The 12,338-nt window shown below is 34.4% G+C and overlaps 2 non-coding genes across 2 annotated transcripts; both read left to right on the top strand.

Annotated features, from left to right (window-relative positions):
- Positions 1-9,352: 9,352 nt before the first annotated feature.
- LOC113786822 (U1 spliceosomal RNA) lies at positions 9,353-9,513 on the top strand. Its single transcript, XR_003473136.1, has one exon. It is a non-coding gene; the product is annotated as a U1 spliceosomal RNA (small nuclear RNA).
- Positions 9,514-10,927: 1,414 nt separating this feature from the next.
- Positions 10,928-11,088, top strand: LOC113786832 (U1 spliceosomal RNA). The gene has a single exon (XR_003473146.1). It is a non-coding gene; the product is annotated as a U1 spliceosomal RNA (small nuclear RNA).
- The last annotated feature ends 1,250 nt before the right edge of the window (positions 11,089-12,338 follow it).

The following is a 12,338-nucleotide window of genomic DNA, read 5'->3' as shown; positions in this document are numbered from 1 at the left end:
ATTTTCAAAACAAATATTAAGTAACCAAGACATTAAGAGATTCCCCATTCTTAATCCTCGTTTAACTTAATGGTTTTCAAATTCCACACAACACAACTCAAACAAATTCTCACATCAAAACACATCAATTCATTTATTCACAAGATCCAACCATACACATATCAAATTTCATCAATATCAATTAAGAGCATGTCAAAAACAACGAACACAAATCGACACAATCCACTACTCAAAACACACAAGTTTCATTTACTCAAAATCTTACATACGTGAGGTAAATTCATTTTTCCCAAAATAATACTCCAATCCTAACAAAATTCGTTTCCACACAACCACATATAAGGCCCTAGATGCAAACTAAAAGTTTGGAAGGAGCCCTTACCTTCGCGTTAACTCTAACGTGCGTTTCTGGTACCGCGAGCAAATCCGGTAAAAATCTCCGCTCGCAACGTCGCCTCCAAATTGGTCCCCTAGCACCGTGGCGTGGTAGTGAGCAACTTTCCCTTCTAACTCTTCGCGAAATGAAGCTTGGATCTAGAAGAAACGGAGGGGTTTGTGTTTGAATCTCAAATACCGTTTTTCTTCGTTTTCGAATCAAAGAGGAAGAGTGGAGTTGCGAAATCCTTGTTCTAACACTCACCCAACCTTGGGTTACTAGTCTTGAAGAAAGAAAGCAACGAAAGACGAAAATGGAGGAGAAGGGAAAATGGGGGGTCACGCGTAGGGAGGAAGAAGATGGAATTCTGAATTTTCTTTCCTTCCTTTTTCCTTTCTTTGTTTTTCCTTCCTTTCTATTTCCTTCTTTCCTTTATATAACCTTTTCTTTTCCTTTTCCTTCCTTCTAATTTCCTTTCTTTCTATTCTCTCCAAGTATATATATATATATATTAAATATAACTTAACAAATATCTCAAAATATCTAGATATTTGTTAAATTACCATTTCACCCGTAACGCATTAAATTCTCCGTAAAGGATTTACCGCACTTAATTTAAATTTATTTTTCGACGAGTAATTCTAAACGGTGTCAAAATAACTTTTTGATCCTATAACCTCCATAATATTATTAACTTTGGCTAAAAAGCCTCCGAGCCAAAATCCAAAACATATAAAATACATAAAGTGTACTTTAAAATTATGGGTCTTACACTCTTAATCTGTTCTTGGGCCCTATTCAAATGATACTTAAGTTGACGTAAGGCGTCATCACGATCAACCAATTCAGCTACTACCGCTTCTACTTTCGTTTCACAAACGGTGTAGCTACTACCGCTTCTACTTTCGTTTCTCAAACGGTGTAAATATCTAACCACAATGGGTGGTTTTCTTCCATACACTACCTCAAACGGTGTACTTCCTGTAGACACATGGAATGTGGTGTTATACCATAATGCAGCCCAATGAATCCATTCCGACCACTCCTTCGGTTGCTCCGATGCAAAACAACTAAGATATGCTTCTAAGCACCGATCCACCACCTCCGTTTGTCCATCCATCTCCGGATATGGCGAACTCATACTCAACATTGTTCCTTGTAAGTGAAACAACTCTTTTCAAAATAGACTCACAAGCAATGGATCATGATCACTAGCAATGGATTGTGGCACCCCATGAAGACGCACCACCTCTTTAATAAAGATTTCAGCCACCTTCCTCGCAGTATATGGATGTTTTAAGGGAATAAAATGTCCATACTTGGATAATCTATCCACCACTACAAAAATTGTTTCAAACCCCTTTGATTTTGGGAGACTAGTGATAAAATCCATCGAAATATCATCCCAAATTTTCTCCAGAATTGAGAGGGGCTGTAACAAACCCATAGGAGAGGACGCAACGTACTTTTGACATTGACACACGTTGCAACTTTGCACACATTCCATAACTGACTTTCTTATGCCTACCCAATAAAGATTTCCTGACATCCTTCGATACATGCGTAGAAAACCTGAGTGTCCACCAGTTGGAGATGAGTGAAATTCTTTCAACAATAAAGGTATACAACCAGAATTTGAGGATAACACCAGTCTGCTACAGTAGAAAAGTCTCCATTTGATTAATTGAAAATCTGGTCGGGATGCAGGGTCTTGTTGTAGCTCTGTTATCACCTTATGCAATTGGGGATCATTCAGAACTTTATGTTGAATTTGTTGCTCTTGCATACATATGGGAAAAGAAGTTATCCCTTATCTGGACCTGACTTGTATACCATTCGAAGTGATTGTCCAATAATTTTGCTATCCAATTCTGCTGATCAGCCGTAATGATGCGTTGTTCGAGCAAGCGTCGTAAACTCTTTTGATCGGAGTACACCACAAATCTTCTTCCCAACATATACGGACGCCAATGATGAACTGCCAACACAACCACCATCAATTCTTTCTCATATACAGAGTTGCTTAAATTATTCTTGGACAACGCTTTGCTGAAGTAGGCTATACGCTTTTTTTTCTGCATTAAAACTGCACTTATTCCTCTTCCGGATACATCACATTCAATCTCAAAATGTTGTGAAAAATATGGTAGTGTTAAAACTGGGGCTTGCCCCATAACTCTTTTAAGATTCTCAAAGGCCTTCAACTCTTCTGTACCCCAATGAAATCCTTCCTTCTTTGTTAGTTATTTCGCTTTCCTACTAGAAAAATTAATTTTTTTTATTAACGACAAAATAGTGGTATTGTAAAATGTCAATCACTTGATGTAAATGTGCTAAGTGTTCTTCCCATCCCTTACTATATACTAGGATATCATCAAGAAATACTAAGACAAACTTATGGAGGTGTGGTTTAAAAATCTGATTCACGGTGAATTGGAAAGTGGCTGGTGTGTTCGTCAACACAAATGGCATCACTAGAAACTCATAATGCCCTTCATGAGTTCGAAATGATGTCTTATGCGCATCCCCTTCTTTCACCCTTATTTGGTGATACCCATATTTCAAATCAAGTTTTGAGAAAAATTTCGTTCCATGTAGTTCATCCAATAATTCGTCGACTACATGAGTTGGATACTTATCTGGCATTGTAACCTTATTCAATTCTTTATAATCAACACACATCCTCCATGACCCATCTTTCTTTTTAACTAAAATGACAGGACTAGAAAATGCGCTAGAGCTGTTTCGAATTATACCTTGGGTCAGCATGCTCTGAACTTGTTTTTCGATCTCTTCCTTATGGTAGTGAGGATAACGATATGGCTTAACAGTCACATGACTTGTATCTTTCTTCAATTCCATTGCATGAGTTATATCTTGTTCAGGAGGCAACCCAATATTCTCTTCAAAAACTCCCTTAAAATTCTCCAATATGTCTTAAAGCTCTTGTTGTTGGTCTTGAGTTAGCTCCTGTAATTCTTCATTTGAAGTCTGACCCAATTATTCTTCCAACAAACTATACAGTGTTTCAGTTTGCACTTGAAGTGCCTTAGAATTAGCCAAGTCTTTTGTGGTAAAGAATTGACCATGTAGTTCCACCATTTTTCCTTCCCATTGATAATTGATGGTCATTTTCTCCCAATCAAAGGTCACCTTCCCAAATCTTTGCAACCAAGCCACCTCCAAAATCATATCCAAATCACCCAATTCCAAAACAAAAGCATCAACATTAGTGATGAAATCATCTAATTGTACTTGCAATTTTCTACACCTCCCTTTAATGGACACATGGTGGCCGTCTCCCAATCTTAATCCGACCGACCTTCCTTGTTCCACTGTTAACCCCAACGCAGTAGCAACACGGGGTGAAACGAAATTGGGACTGGTGCCACTATCGATTAAAAGCACGATGGAAACCCCCTTTAGACTTCCCTTGAGGCGCAAAGTAGTTGGAGACGTTTTATCTAATTTTTTCTTTGCTTCAATCATATCAAACAATCTCATGGAATTGCAATCAAGAACTTCATCCTCATCCTCCATAGCTTCTATGGCAATCACATCACCTTCTTCGTTAATCGTCTCGTCATCTCCCAAAATCACCAATCAGAGCTGTTTTTCAGCACACTAGTGAAGAGGGTGGTATTTTTCCACACAACGAAAACGCAAACCCTCATGTCTGGCGTTCCATCAGTTCCAAATACGACAGATGCTTGAGGCCACGGTTGCGCTCGTCGCTGACTCTTCTCCCCTCATCGTTTCTAGATCTCGATGTATTATGAGAAACATTCGAGTTTGCATTTGAGGCAGATTGAGTCGAACCGGTTTTGCTGTGCACTGACCCGATTAAGTTATTATTAAACCCACTTCCTGATCGGGTCAAACATGGGTTATAATGAAATCCAGATCCTTTCTTTCCGTTGGGCCCCGATCCACTTGGCCCACTTCCCTTCCAACTGCGAAGGCCACCCACACTACCACCTATTGAAATCAGAGACCCACGTAATTATGTTTCGACATCACGGGCAATCTTCATTGCTTGCAATCTGGTTTGTGGATTCAACGTACGCACCTTCAAGAGAATGTGTTTCTTGAGTCCTTCCATGAAGTACCCATGGTACTGCTCCTCCGATAGTCTTGCTACTTGTGACAAAAAATATTCGAATGTGGTAATGTATTCATCATCTGTTCCCATTTGTTGCAAATCTTTCATGTCTTCAAAGGGATTATCACTTTGTCTTCCACCATACCTTTCAATTAACGCTCGTTTCAACTCCGCCCAATTCAAATCGTCCTCTATCTCAAACAACAAGTTAAACTAGTGAATTGTTGCTCCCTCCATGCTTAGCTTCGCCAATCTGACATTCACCTCCTCCAACTTTCCTTGAACTTCAAAATAAGTTTCAACTCGCGTGATCCAGGCCACAGGATGGTCACCATCAAATGATGGTAACTCAACTTTATTCACTACCATTTTATACTCTGTCACTAATCCTCATAATGTGCATATTGTTCCCCATTCAAATTGGTTGTTGCTCTAGCAACCTCGTGAACCCGCTCATCTTAATTTCGCAAAATTCCCTCAACTCCTAGCGAATAGAGTCTTCCACCGCTGAGAGTCTTGCTTCAACTGCTTCTATTCGATCTGACATCTTCGGTGGCATGTACAACGTACAAAAAATTACTGGTACTTCTCGAAGATCCGGCAGGTCGGACCAATGATAGAGTCACAAAAAAATAGGAATATGTGAACAATAAAATGATAGATGAAATGGGAATTTATTAATTTATGGAATAAAGGAAAACTTTGATACAATGTATAGCCCAGAGCAAAGCTCCTCTAGAGAAAATAGTATCTCCTAATTCATTGATAATAATAATTATTCATGAGCAATACTCCACTACCCTCCTTAATATATTGCCATATGTGTATTTGAAATCCCTAGAATTCAATGAGTTTTTCTGCCTTATCATTAATAGACTGCTTATTCTCTTTTTTACTCTTGTGGACATACATTCTCCACACTGCAGATTTGGGCCTTTCACTAGTCTTAGGCCCAATGATTTTATCACCATCCCTAACTACAGGCCTAAGCTATTTATATAGGAGAAAAAATTACAATAGTAATACTGAGTAATAATGACATAATCATAAAATAAACATAATATATTAAATAAAATAGAATCAAATATGATTTTTCTTGATTCTTCAACACTCCCTCTCAAGTTGGTGCATAGATATATGTCATGCCCAACTTGGTTATAAGTCGCTCAAAATTTGGTCTTGCCAAATTTTTTGTCAAGATATCAACAGTTTGCTGATTGGAAATCACAAATGGCAGACATATAATTCCAACATCAATTTTTTTTTTTATATGAAACAGCGGTCAATATCAATGTGTTTGGTCCTATCGTGTTGTACACGGTTGTGAGCTATACTTATTGTTGTTTTGCTATCACATAACATTTTTAAGAGTGAGTCAACTTTCAATTTTAGTTCGTCCAAGAGTTTACAAATCCAATAAAGTTCATAGATTCCTTGAGCATTTCTATGATTACGACTTTTGCACCGCTTCGAGCAACAACCCCTTGTTTCTTACTTCTCCAAGTGATTAAATTTCTCAAAACATAGGCAGAATATCCAATAGTGTATTTTCGTCCATGTGCTCAAATCCTTAAAAGTGCAATGAGAATGAAAGAAGTTAGCTTAACAATTTATATCCTTTGTTAATTTAGTAATGGATAACAGATTACATGATAAATTGTTTTAAGGTTAACACAAGTGACAGAATAACAAAACCTTTCCCTATAATGGTTGAAAGAGAGCCATCTGCAATTTTAATTTTGTGGTTACCTGCACAAGGAATATAAGAAGAAAATAGACTCGACTCCCCAATCATATGATTAGTAGCACCATAATCAATAATCAAAGTATGATTGGAGTGACACTAAGTAGAGCAGTATTAGGAAAATAAACTCTATGAGCTATAGAGCAAGAAGGAGTTTGAGACTCAAGGAGTTTTTTCAATTGATCTAATTGTTCCTTGGTGAAAGGAGATTAGCTTGAAGGAGAATGCTTCTCTTGATCAGAGGTACCAACTTGGAGGGCATGACCTTCATTTCCTCCTTTTTTCTTCCAACAGGTATCACATGCGTGTCATGGACGTTTGCAATGTTCACACAATGGTTTCTTTACATCTCTCTTTCTGTCTTCATTCTTAGTGACTAGGGCAGAGCTTTCAACCTCAACAAGAGAAGGTGACTTTCGCATCATAACACCTTGTCTCGTCTCTTCTCTTCTAACTTCTGAGAACGCTTTCCGAAGTGATGGTACTGGAATCTTTCCCAATATTCTGCCTTGGATTTTATCAAGCTGCTTATTAAGCCCAACCAAGAACATGAATACTCGGCCATTCTCATGTCTCTTAAGAAAAAAACACTGTCCTCACAACACTTCCAATGATCATCATAGCAGAGATCCAATTCTTTCCATAATGTCATCAAATCATTATAATAGGTAGTGACATCTCTATCTCCTTGTTTGGCATGCCACAATCGTGATTTGAGATCGAATTTTTTAGAAGAATTATGAATATCATAATATGTTTCTTTGACAGCCTCCCAAACTTCCTTTGCAGTAGACAAAAACATAAAAGATTTTCTAATCGCTGATTCCATATTACCAAGCAGCCAAGCAATAATAACAGAGTTCTCAAATTTCCAAAACCTGTTATTCAGATCAGTTGTGGTAGACATTTGCACCTCTTCTATGAGGAAATCATATTTTCCATTTTCGTCTAGTATCAATCTTGCGGTTTGGGACCATTCGACATAATTTTTTCCATTGAATTTCTGGATTTCAACCTTGACGGCATTAGAAATCCCCTCATGGCCAAAAAAATTGGAAAAACCATTGTTAGATAAAGCATTCCAGCCGTCACTATTTATTGGGTTGTCGCCACTGTCGCCTAAACTGCGGCCACTGTCGTCTGGGCCGCCGCCACTGCCTAAACCAATATTGCCGAAGTTGTTGACTACTTTTGATTTTTCACCCAAACCATCGTCGTTGCCGCCGCCGCTACTACCCATAAGGGTTGGCTTCCATGGGGTATTGTGTTCCATTAGGTAGATAAAAAACAGGTACCTTAGAGCGTGTGGCTATTAACCACAAGGTTGGATGTTCAACCGTTTTAGTTTTGGAGCCCCAAATCCGACTGGGTTATGAAAAGCTTTACAGAACCTTAAACAAGAACTCTTGATACCATGAAGAAAGTAAAAAGAAAAATACCTTCATATTTTATTACTACAGTCCTAAACTCTGTTTATAGAAGGAAAAAAATTACAATAATAATACTGAGTAAGAATGACATAATCATAAAATAAAAATAAATAGAATAATATATAAAATAAAAGAGAATCAATATGATTTTCGTTAATTCTTCAACAATAAGCGTAAACTTTCAGTTCATACCTTCACTACTATGCAAACCTGTAACAAAATATAACATTTAAATAAATATTACGTAACTAAAAAATTAGATTGCTCTTTTTAAAGAGACAATTTAAAAATTAGATACGAACTTTATGAGTACGCATATACGACAGATTACAAGGCCAAAAGAAATTATATTTAATCTGTCTCTTTCACAAATTAGAAGAACATATATATGGAACAAAAGAAAAGGAAGATGAATGGCGGCGACTGAAATTTGAAGAAGAGTAATGAACCCCAATTGGTGACTGGGTTGCCAAACAAAATTAAAAAAAAAAAAAAAAAAAACAATTAGTTATCGGGACAGGTCTATGGGTTGACGGGTTCAAATAGTTGAACTCATTACCCGAACCAAATATAAGCGAGTTTCAAAATGTTAGGTCCGGTTGGACTCGAAAGTGACCGATTACATGTAAAAATTGAGTTGGATTGGATTGGGTGATCGAGTTGTCGGGTCACTCATATACATCCGTTGTTTCCAAAAGCCTGTTTGACCATTCAAAAATGTAAATTACATATTCACTACATCAAGATAGCATTGCAATTATTTCGTAATGATAGTTACAATATTTAAGCTATCAAAATTAACATGATATGTTTTAGTTTTTATCTAAGATTGTGACGTCGTTTTAGTCAACAAGGATCTAATTTTAGTATCGAGTGGTGAAACATTCTTTGTACACAAATTTATAACATAAGTGGACTAAAAATATACACTTTTTTTAAAGATAGGGGACTAATTTGACACGAAAAAAATATAAAGGACTTGTGTGAAACTTCAAATTAAGTTAAAGGCCTCTGATATAGTTTTGCCTAATATTCACTAAAACAACTCTAGGACTAAAAGGTATAATATTAACTGAATTATAATTCGTAACTACTTTTAAAAGCATGGGCAGTTACAGTTAGGCTCTATATAGATTAAAAACTAAACCAATGGAATGTGTCTATGATATTTAAGTTAATGTCTCATTGATTTGTACCAGATGTATAAGAATTAAGAAGTAGTCTTGTTGATCATACATTTCCTTGTTTCTTGCACTGAATATTTTATCTGTTTTTCTCAACTTCACAATGTGTGCCTGCAGCAGGAGAAATACTTGCATGCAACCTGCATTTTTCTAAGCAAATTGGTATATGCTTAATTGTGTGAGATTATATTATACCCTTGTATTTTTGTTGCTATCAAGATCTTTCTTCATTCTAATTAACTAATACCAAAAAATGGTTTCTCCAGTTCTTATCGATCAATGTGCGAAGAATGCTATGGCTTCTTTTCTCATCGAATGATATATGAACAAAATAAAATGTTGGTGGTACCATCTATGATGCAAGCCATTAAATTGAGTAAATTTGATGTGATTTATATTATTGAAGTTGCCGTGGAAAAACGAGTGAATGACACTAGCAAAGGTCCCACATCGATAGTTTTGGCAAAAGAAGAAAAGGCTTTAGTTATAAAACAACAATAAGTGACACTGAGATACATACTTACCTGGATGGGGTCAATGGATGGTCAAGAAGGTTCATGGCCTATGTTGGTGACCTCCATTGCACTTTGGAAGGGTGTCTGCATAAGGTGTTCTCAAGTAGAACAGCCTACATCATAATTTGTTGCAGTGGGGGCCAGCGTTCGCGCGGCCCCTTCCTATTTAGTTCAATTTTTTTTTAAATTTGTGACTAAATTTAATTAACTCATGGCTATTGAATTATTTTATTTATTGTTGTTTGTGATTTTTATAATACTTTTTTGTTACACTAGTTTTGAAAAATAAAGGTTCAAATAGTTTATTTTTTGAGTGATGAAATTTTAAAAAATGATTAAAATAAAATGTTATTTTGAGAGTTTGTAAAAATTATATTTGAAATATATATATATTTTTTAAAAATTGTGATTATTATCTTGTTAAGTTATTGAATGTCACAATTATTATTTTTTAATCGATAATAAATATATCTTAAAAAATTCTACTATTTTTAAGTAAATTCTCATAATCATCTTTTTAAAATATAAAATCAAAATATTTTTAAAAAAATCTTAAACTAAACGGCTCATTTTGTTAGATTCTCAAGTTGTTATGGTTTTCATTTCTTCTAATTGAGTCTTTTAAGATGAAGAATTACGTATTTTTCATTAGTTGTTATGAGTTTTACTTCTCCTTTTAATTTAGTCTCTTAAGAAGAAGAGTTAAGTATTTTTCATCAGTGGAATAGTATTCTTCACTTGTGGATGATTTTTTTCATAATAAGTTGAATTGTACGAACGATATATTTTATTAATATATTTAGGGATCTAGCTTATGTTTTCTCCCCTCTTTTTATTAATATATTTATTTGGATGTTGTAGATGATTGTTAGTGTCAATATAATTGAGATGTCAGTTTTCTACAATGATGACTTCGTTGTTTTAATTTTTTTTTCCATACAAGATTTTTAATTTTAAGTTGAATGAATTGGATTTTTAATTTTATATGTGAAAAAATCAAAATTACTTTGTTTTGAACTCGATTGATTCACATCTCTAAATAAAAGGTCTAAAAAAAATTGTGGTATGAGAACTACATGTGTCCAACTAGGTTTGCTTAGTCATTGATTAACCATCAAAATTGGTGAATATTTCACATGATTACTAAAAATAAAGCTATGTATTAGAAGTTCCCTCTCAACAGTTGCCATTGGAATTAGAATTAATCCCAAACTATCTAACCCCAATATCCCAATCCCAAACTATATATATAGAGCATAAAAACTTCCTTTACAATTCTACAATAAGACTGCTAGAAGATCCCAACTTTCTAGAAGAAAAAAAAACAGTTGTTACTGTCATTTATCAGAGACATATCGACCATAATCACAATTTAAAATCTTGAACAACATGACAATTGCAACTAACTAACTACCATCAAAATTCTGGTGATATAACAAGTTGCCCAATTAGAATCACACAATGCTTTAAGTTGTAAAAACGAGTGAATGACACTGTCAAAGGTCCCACATCGATAGTTTTGGCAAAAGAAGAAAAGGCTTTAGTTATAAAACAAAAATAAGTGACACAAAGAAACATACTTACCTGGATGGGGTCAATGGATGATCAAGAAGTTTCATGGCCTATGTTGGTGACCTCCATTGCACTTTGGAGGGGTGCCTCCATAAGGTGTTCTCAAGTGGAACAGCCTACATCATAATTTGTTGGAGTGGGGGTCAGCGTTCGCGCGGCCCCTTCTTGTTCAGTTCAATTTTTTTTTTTTAATTTGTGACTATATGTAATTAACTCTATTGTGTTTATTGAATTGTTTTATTTATTATTGTTTGTGATTTTTATAATATTTTTATTTTTACACTAGGTTTAAAAAAATAAAGGTTCAAATAGTTTATCTTTTGGGTGATGAAATTTTAAGAAATGATTAAAATAAAATACTATTTTGAGAGTTTGTAAAAATTGTATTTGAAATATGTATATTTAAAAAAAAATTGTGATTATTATCTTGTCAAAAGTTATTAAATGTCACAATTATTATTTTTGAATCGATAACAAATATATTTAAAAAAAATTCTATTATTTTTAAGTAAACTCTCATAATCATTTTTTTAAAATATAAAATCAAAATATTTTAAAAAGAATCTTAAACTAAACGGCTCATTTTGTTAGATTCTCAAGTTGTTATGGTTTTCATTTCTTCTAATTTAGTCTTTTAAGATGAAGAATTACATATTTTTCATTAGTTGTTATGGTTTTTATTTCTCCTTTTAATTTAGTCTCTTAAGATGAAGAGTTAAGTATTTTTCATTAGTGGAATAGTATTCTTCACTTGTGGAGGATTTATTTCATAATAGGTTGAATTGTACGAACAATAGATTTTATTAATATATTTAGGGATCTAGCTTATTTTTTTTTCTTTCTTTTTTTATTAATATATTTATTTAGATGTTGTAGATGATTGTTAATGTCAATAAAGTTGAGATACCAGTTTTCTACAATGATGACTTTGTAATTTTAAATTTTTTTGTTCCATACAAGATTTTTAATTTTAAGTTGAATGAAATGGATTTTTAATTTTATGCGTGAAAAAATCAAAATTACTTTGTTTTGAACTCGATTGATTCACATCTCTAAATAAAAGGTCTAAAAAAAATTGTGGTATGAGAACTACATGTGTCCAATTAGGTTTGCTTAGTCATTGATTAACCATCAAAATTGGTAAATATTTCACATGATTACTAAAAATAAAGCTATGTATCAAACGTGCTTACTATTAGAAGTTCCCTCTCAACAGTTGCCATGGAATTAGAATTAATCCCAAGCTTTCTAACCCCAATATCCCAATCCCAAACTATATATATAGAGCATGAAAACTTCCTCTACCATTCTACAATAAGACTCCTAGAAGATCCCAATTTTCTAGAAAAAAAAGTCAGTTGTTACTGTCATTTACCAGAGACATATCGACCATAATCACAATTTAAAAACTTGAA

This window comes from Cicer arietinum, chromosome 5 (assembly GCF_000331145.2).
Source record: "Cicer arietinum cultivar CDC Frontier isolate Library 1 chromosome 5, Cicar.CDCFrontier_v2.0, whole genome shotgun sequence".
Classification (NCBI taxonomy): Eukaryota; Viridiplantae; Streptophyta; class Magnoliopsida; order Fabales; family Fabaceae; genus Cicer; species Cicer arietinum.
Note: the sequence above shows the minus strand (reverse complement) of the source record. Positions and strands in the feature narration are given on the sequence as shown.